Raw genomic sequence first — 8,730 nt, forward strand, 5'->3', positions numbered from 1 at the left:
GGATCATAGTGCAGCAGCTAACTTCTGATCACTTTTCACAATAGAAAAAGACCAACGCCAAATGATCAGGTGTAAGAAGCGCGGTGTAATGCTAAATGAAGTACTCATACCAAAATATTATGTGGCAAAAAGAGTTAGCCCTTTTCTACCATCAGTTTCAATTGACAGAATTCAAAATGTTTTATTTAAATCATTTTGTTAGGCAAAAACAAGCATTACTGCTTTGGCTATGATCATGATCAATATTTACTGTGAAAGTGACAACCAAAACACTACTTCAGTTCAAGGCTGTACAAGTTTTAATATTATTTATTGCAGGAACATATACCACCAAAAACAATATTGGATATGTGTCTGCGGTCAATGGTAACGCAACTAAGTACTGTGAATGCAGTATCTTTGAAAAGTCTTGCAATTGCTGATGAATTTGAAACTGAATGCATTTTATTGACATTTGATATTGCATTTTATGCTAAAGCACAATTACGTTAGAATTATTTCATGTATATGAAAAGAACAATTGTCAGAATGGATGAGTTCCACACCGCCATGTCGTTTCTCAGTGTCATTGGGAAGCGATTTGAAGATTCAGAGCTAGCTGACATTCTACTTGAAGCTGGAACAGTGGCACAAGGATCACTACATGGAGTTATGAGAGGCAGACACTATAATCGAAGTGTCAGAGTTCTGAAAATGATATCTGAAGCCTAAAGAAGGAAACTCTTATTTACTTTTATTGAAACTCAAAGTGAAGAAAAAAAAGGTAAATTTATTGAATTGTCTAAGAATTTACATGATGCTTTTCCCAAAACAAAATTCCAACATCTCTGCACATCAAGTGATTTTAAAGAGTTGGAAAGAAAATTGTCAATATTTATTCAAGGGAGATACAGCCAACTTCCAACTTTTGGATTTTTTATAATTTACTTGAATATCGCCGATTTATTTTTAAATTTTATTTGTGCTACAAGAACAGGAGATTGTGCCCTTCACCTTAAATCAGCAGCAAGAATGATCCCCTGGTATTTTGCATATGACCATTTGAACTACGTTAGATATTTTCCTGTTGATATCTATGAGATGCTTGCTGTTCCTGATAGACATCCTTCATTAGCACAGCATCTTGCTGCTGGGAATTTTGTAGTTCAGCAACAAACCCAGTACCCATTCAGTCAGACGGCAATGGACAAAACAATTGAACAAACCATAAATAGAGATAGCAAGATCAGAGGTGGGCAAATTTGATTTTCAAATAATCCCAATGCTGTTCATCGTTGGGTTTATCTTTCAATCAACGTGCTCAAATCTATAAAAACTGTACTGAAATTGCTGCAAAAGAAGAGTGCTGTCACAGTCAAAATGACCTGAATAGTGCTCGATATCAAAAAGATGAAGCAGATATTCAGAGTATCATGAAGACAATTGAGTCTATGCAAAATCCATTTTCATATTACCAATAAAGCTGCTTTATTTCATTATTTTATGGTAAAGTTTCCTGACGTAAAAATGAATAATATTCCGAGAAATGCAGCACTGATTTTAGATGGACTCGCAGTGATACAAAAGCTTGCAGACCATGTTCCATCAAGGTTTGGTGAGTTAACCGTTTATATTTTTAGATATGTAATTAAGCTTGCTTCTCTTTATATGTCATCAAGGGTCGACTTTGTCTGTGATAAGTACAATCTATGTAGTATTAAAAACTCTGAAAGAAGACGCCGTTTGATTACATACAGCCGTTTGTTACGTGCTCTGAATGAAAAAATAAAAAACACCGGTAAAATTTCAAAAATTTCTCATGTTTAGTGACAATAAAGAATTTTCACTTTTATTTATGATCATGCATTGGAAGAAATTGCCAGCATAAGAATTAATGGAAAAACTGTGATTGCGTCATTTACCCAAGGATGTTTCATGCTGTGTCCTAACAGTGATACAAATGAAGTGAATTTTACGGGAAAGTGGGAAATAAACCATTTGAATTGATGAAAGAAACAGAGGAATTTCTTCAAGCTTCCACACTGTTAGGCTGCAACTGACATTTGACTGACAATTCGTTCCAGCAAATATAAAAATGTGTGTGCTCTCTGTTTGGACAGAGAAATGTTTCCTCTGTAAATATTGCCCATTTTAATATCTTTCATATGATTGGAAAATTTGATAATACTTTCCCACCTTGCCAAAATAGTTTACGATTGCATGCGGAAAAAGCAAATTATCAGGCTGATATTTGGCAGCAATGTCTTCGCATTAATATTAATGCTCCTTCTCCAACAAACTATGGCTGGAAATGTGAAGATAAAGCACTAGTTGTCCATTGGAGCAGCCTTACCAAACTCCATCAACATTAATCAATTTAGTAAAGTGTAACTGATAGAAGAAGAGCTGTCACTCCAGACGATGTTCTTGTGTTCATCAAACACTGACTTGTATTGCCAGTGTGTAGATTGCTTTAATATAGTTTTGAAAAATAATGCAATTCAGCACTTCAGTAATAGAAGATTCTGACTTCAGGATTAGAGAACAATCAATTATTTCAATTCTAAATGTATTACTCCATAACAATTTTTCAAAATAACTAAATAAAAATCTTATCATATTCTTCTTTTTAATTACATTGTAATCCCAAACAAGAGCATTGCCACTTGTCTGTAGGGGGCTACTATCAAGGACATAAGCTACAGGGGTACTATGTGCGGAGTTGGACAGCAAGATGTCGGTTCACGTTACACTTGAAGCAGGAACCCGGAAGGGAATTCCAAAGTCTAACGGTTCTGGGGAAGAAAGTACTGGAGTAGAAGGCTCTCTAAAATCTTGGGATCTCAATATGGAAGAAGTGGGATTTTGCTGCTTGTCGGCTTTGTAGAGGGTATTTAGGTCGAGGGTGTACAAGTGCTTGCAGTTCGTCAGAGCATTTACCGTTAAAGTACTTGTAGAACAAGCAGAGGGACGCTACATTTCGTCGATGGGACAGAGGCTGAAGCTTAGATGAAAGTTCAGGACCTATGAGGTTGGCGACTCTCTTTTGAACATTGTCCAGTAGTGAGAGACTAGTAGCATATGCATCATCCCAAATATGACAACAATACTCCATACATGGGCGAATGGTGGCCTTATAGAGGCACAGGATACTTTCGGGCGTTAGTAGCTTTCTTGCACGGTAGAGAGAACCTAACTTTTCGCAGCAGTACTGGCAATGCTCTCAATGTAATTGTTCCAACTCATGTTTCCTGTGAACGTTAGGCCGAGGCGTTTAAAAGATGTACTTTCAGAGCCTTTAGCCATGGCTATTGGTGGTAGAGAAGGTTTCTTGTAGTTATTGAATGAAACAAGTTTAGTCTTGGCAGCATTGAATGTGACCATCCATTTTTGTCCCCATTCTACTACATATTGGAGGTCATCCTCTCGTGTTTCTGCCATTTCTTTAAATATGTGTTCATTTTGTTTTCCTGCCGTGTCTGTTATAGAGAGTGATTTCATCAGCATATATAACCATCTGACTGACAATTTTGTCAAGGAGGTAATTTATGAATATTAGGAATATTATATATATATATATATATGTGTGTGTGTGTGTGTGTGTGTGTGTGTGTGTATAGGAGCAAACAGTTAATAAAACATGGTGAAAACACTTCGAAAAAGAGTTAAAACATGTTTAATCTGAAAAGAAAACTCTTGATAAGTGGATAGTCCTTAATTTGCAAAGTTTCGAAGAAACACTTTCCTTCTCATCAGAGGGTAGGGATTAGCAAAATGCGGGATCGGATTTCGAGTTATATTTTTGGATTATAACGTCATTGGATTATTTACCTTTCACCAGACTATCCATTCACGTGTAATCACCTTTTTCTTCACCCTATACCCTCTGCTCCACTATTTGTTATCAAGTAAGATCTTTGACTTACTTTTTGTTTTATCAAATACTTTTGTATGCAAAATCCGATCCCGCATTTTGCTAATTCCTACCCTCTGATGAGAAGGAAAGTATTTCTTCGAAACTCCGCGGATTAAGGACTATCCACTTATTTAGTGTTTCCTTTTCAGATTAAATATGTTTTTAACTCTTTTTCAAATTGTTTTTAACATGTTTTATTAACTGATTGCTGTTATTATAAGCTCTATCTCCTATTTAGTTTTATGGAGCTTTTACATCTGGTTGAGATTACTTTATAAATATTAATTCTTTAATATTTATAATATACTTTAGTTTTACCATCTTGGATCATTTTGGTAAATTTAATTGTAATTTTTATTATATATATATATATTTATATATATATATATATATATATATATATATATATATATAGTCAAAATTCTTCTAAGCATAAAGATTTGTATATCAATCAATGTGCATGTGTGACAAAATTACACCAAAAAGTAAATGACCGTCCAAAATGAAGAAAAGTCATTCAGTCACCAAAAGTATTTGAAAACTGTTTTTCCATCTACGATTTTTGAAAGTCACACGATTGTGAAATATATAAATGCTTTTCATGTCTTTTGTCAAACGAATGTAAATTTCAGTGTTTTATGAGGATACTTGCAATCTGAGGAACTGATACGACAATAGAAAGTAACGTTTTTGTCGATATGGCTTTACACAAGTTATTGTATTTGCTGAAAATTCCTAATTTAATAAATAAACACATTATATAAGAGAATAGACATATCAACTTCTTGTTTATACACTTTTATGTGTTAAACTACTTATTTAAATTTCACTTTACATAAAGTGAACGATGAAAATTGACTTTTTCTGTAAATGACACACCCTGCATTATCTCCCTTTTTCTGAAGCAGTGCGCACAGTTGGCCTGCAGATCTCTTCAGATTTGAAATCAGCATTACAAATACTCTAAGAAACACTTGAAGTGTTCTCATATGAACAGGTCTACGAACTCAAAAACTAAGCCCTTTTTAGCCTCTGGTTCATAGTATCTAAGTATATTTTATGAATTATAGAGTGCGTTTACACGACAAGGCTATTAGTTATTATACATTGTTTAGCATAGTTACTCGATAATAATAAAATGATAATAACAGTATAATAATAAAATGATAATAACAGTATAATAATAAAATGATAATAACAGTATAATAATAAAATGATAATAACAGTATAATAATAAAATGATAATAACAGTATAATAATAAAATGATAATAATAACATGATAATAATAAGAAAAAAGCAAATAACTCAAAATAAAAAAATAATTAAATGAGAACACATTGTACATTTCATATAATGCACATATTACATATAATAATAATAAGGGTCGTGACAACAGCATATTCTTCTCACTGTTTAGACTCTTGAACACATATCAGTTAATATTGTACAAGATTTTTTTTCTTTAAAATATGTGGTCATCCGTTGATTTACTCTGTCTTACTATGTCGGATATATACTTGAGAGTCGAAATAATGATTAAGCTATTCTCTTGTTCACTGTCATAATTATAATAATACCCGATCTACAAATTAAATAGTTTGGATCAAACTGCACACGTAGGGTTCAACGTGTGTAGTCGTCAGATATACGTAGTCGTCAGATATACGTAGTCGTCAGTGCAAATATAATAGTTTCTTCCACAGGTACGAACACTCTTTTCCGAACTTTGTTGATTTTAGCTTCAGATTTATAGTCATTTTTACTGCATAAAACCATTATAAAATTATGTTAACCAAATAGAAAAAAGTGAAAAAGTTAGTTTGAATTTGTTAAAAGATGATTGTAAAGCACGCTGCTTTGGCTGGAATTTTTTTTTAATAATAAGAAGAAAAAATAAAAGAAGAAGAAGAAGTACTTTTGAATCAGGAGACTAATGCACATCAGCTAGAAACGTAACCCAGTCATATAGAAACAGTAACATGGCAGGACAACACATGGAATCAAGAAAACTAAAATCGTATAATTGTAAATTTACTCCTGCCCTGAAAATGGTAGGGCTGGCATCAACTGATACACACAAATAGCAGAAGGGTCGACGAGGATGAAAACAAGAAAAGAATACACTAAATATGCATCTACTGAATGAGTTCGAAGAAAACTCGGCTATTAAAGAGGCTTATTGCCATCTAAATTCCATTGAAAGTTAATGGGCGGTACCAGTAGAATTCAATTTTTTTTAAACAGACTCAGAATACGCGAAACTCTAGCACAGCAAGGTTTTGTACAGAAATAAATATTTGACTATAGCAAGTGTGAATATTCCTAGGAGTGCAATAATATTAAGAAGAAGAAGAGGAGGAAGAAGAAGAGGAGGAGGAGGAAGACCTTGACTGCAAGAAAACGTACGATAGGATTCCGAAAGTACAGAAATAGAATGTCTGAAAATATAAAAATATCAGAGACATTATTATTTTTCCGGAAAATGCAATGAAAAATAGAAACTTGAACTGACCGCACATAACTGACTCTGACAGACAATATGCCTCCTTATAACTTGCCAAGCATTGTGCCTATCCTCTGTTCTCTCTCTATTTGGATCTTTTGATCACTCAGTTGTCTCGGTTAAGATAAAATCAAAATGTAATAAGTCCTCAAATATATATCTTAATTGTACTGCATATCGATACTTTTTGGTTGATTGGAAAAACTTTCAAACAATTACACCAGGTATACGTCTGCGTTTAATGTTTAAAAAGAATATTTCCTCTAAAGTATCTGCCTTGACGTAATAGCTAATTACCGGTATAGACCGCTTCCAAGAAATTCCAGCAAAAGTCTAATAGCGAGCTTTGGTTCGATCCAAAATGTATCGATGCCATTGCATACAGAAACCACTGCTTCCATTACTTTCAGTGAAATAGGTGTTATGAAACTAAAGCCGCGTTTAGAAACCACTGTAACAGGGTAATAAGAAATGAAGTTAAGGCGAGATTTGGTCCTCACAAGCTTTGGTAAATAAGACAACAAAATCCTAAACAGAGATTGGTCCTCTAATCCAATCCTCACTAATGGATCACTGGTAATTTCATCAGCATCTGACAAAGTAAAGCACTTTATCAAAGACTTTGCAACACATCCAGGTAATTGTCCATCTCATGTAATTGTTAAATTCGAGCAGCTAAGACTTAAAAGCATTAAATATCATTAAACAGAGTTGCAAATGTTGTTAGTACTGGACGTTGAGGAGACAAATAATCACTCAGACATCCGGAAACACCATGGATTGTTTTTAAACAGAATATGTTGATGATAGTCTGTGTGAATAATAATAATAATAATAATAATAATAATAATAATAATAACAATAACAACAACAACAATAATAATAATAATAAAAATAACAACAACAACAACAACAACAATAATAATAATAATAATAATAATAATAATAATAATAATAATAATAATAATAATAGAACAAATGATTTGCTATATATAAACCAAAAGATCCTTATGGAGGTAAAAAGAAAAAGAAAGAATTTAGCCATGGCATGGATCGACTAGAAAAAGGCGTAGACAAGATTATTCAAGTATAGGTAATGAAATACTTAAAAATGTATAAAATACTAATCAGGATCATCAACGTGACTAGAAATGCTATGAGAACATGAAGACTAGAATTGACAGCTGATGGACAACACATAATTAAAAATCAACAGACAAGGGACATCTTCCAAGGAGATTCGCTATGCCCATTACTGTTCATCATAGCAATGATGCCTCTATACAATATACTGAGAAAGTGCCAAGTCGGATATAAGTTCTCTAACACCGAGGAAAGAAATGAACCATCTGATGTACATGGACGATCTGAAACTTTTCGCAAAGACGAAAAATGAACTAGAGACATAAATAAATACCCCCAGGGTCTTCAGTCATGATATCCTAATGGAGTTTGCTATGGAAAAGTGCGCACTACTAGTTATAAGTAAAGGAAAACTAGAGACGACACAAGGCATGGAAGTACCCAACCAAACGGAGATGAGGTCACTATGTGAACAAGACGCATATAAATACCTAAGAATAGTGGAAGCAGACACCATCAAAGCAAGAGAAATGAAAGAGAGAATTGGAAAGGAATACCTCAGGACACTAGAAAACTTCTCGAAACGAAAGTATATAGACGAAACCTAATAAAAGGCATAAATACATGGGCAGTATCACGAGTAAGATACTTTGGACCGTTCATAGGGTGGACTAAAGAAGAACTAAGACAGCGCCACCAGAAAACCAGAAAACTCATGAGCATGCACAACGCACTTAATCCGAAGGACTATGTTGACCGACTCTACGTAAAAAGGAAACACGGCGGGAGGGGACTCCTTAGAGACAAAGGATAAAACAAGAAAAGAAAAGTAGGAAGAGAAACAACTACCCGAAAGATTCATAAGGTTGACGAAAGATGAAATTAACGAGAACCCTTGGACATGGATAAGAAAAGGACACATAAGCCGAGAAACTGAATCCATTTATAACTGCAGCACAAGACAACTCGGTAAGAACCAACCACATCAAAGCAAAGATCGAGAAACCATTAGAAAATAGCAAATGCAAACTCTGTGGACAAAAAAGACGAGACGATAAACCATATAAGTGAATGCAGCACACTGACCAAAAGGAATACATTAACACACACGACTAAGTGGGAAAGGTAGTACACTGAGAATTATGCAAACAACTGCATCTCGAACGCACATACAAGTGGTACAAACATAAGTCGTCCACAGTACTTGAAAAATAGAATCACAAAGTCCTATGGGGCATGGACATACAA

This window comes from Euprymna scolopes, chromosome 4 (assembly GCF_053919585.1).
Source record: "Euprymna scolopes isolate OS-2025 chromosome 4, ASM5391958v1, whole genome shotgun sequence".
Classification (NCBI taxonomy): domain Eukaryota; kingdom Metazoa; phylum Mollusca; class Cephalopoda; order Sepiida; family Sepiolidae; genus Euprymna; species Euprymna scolopes.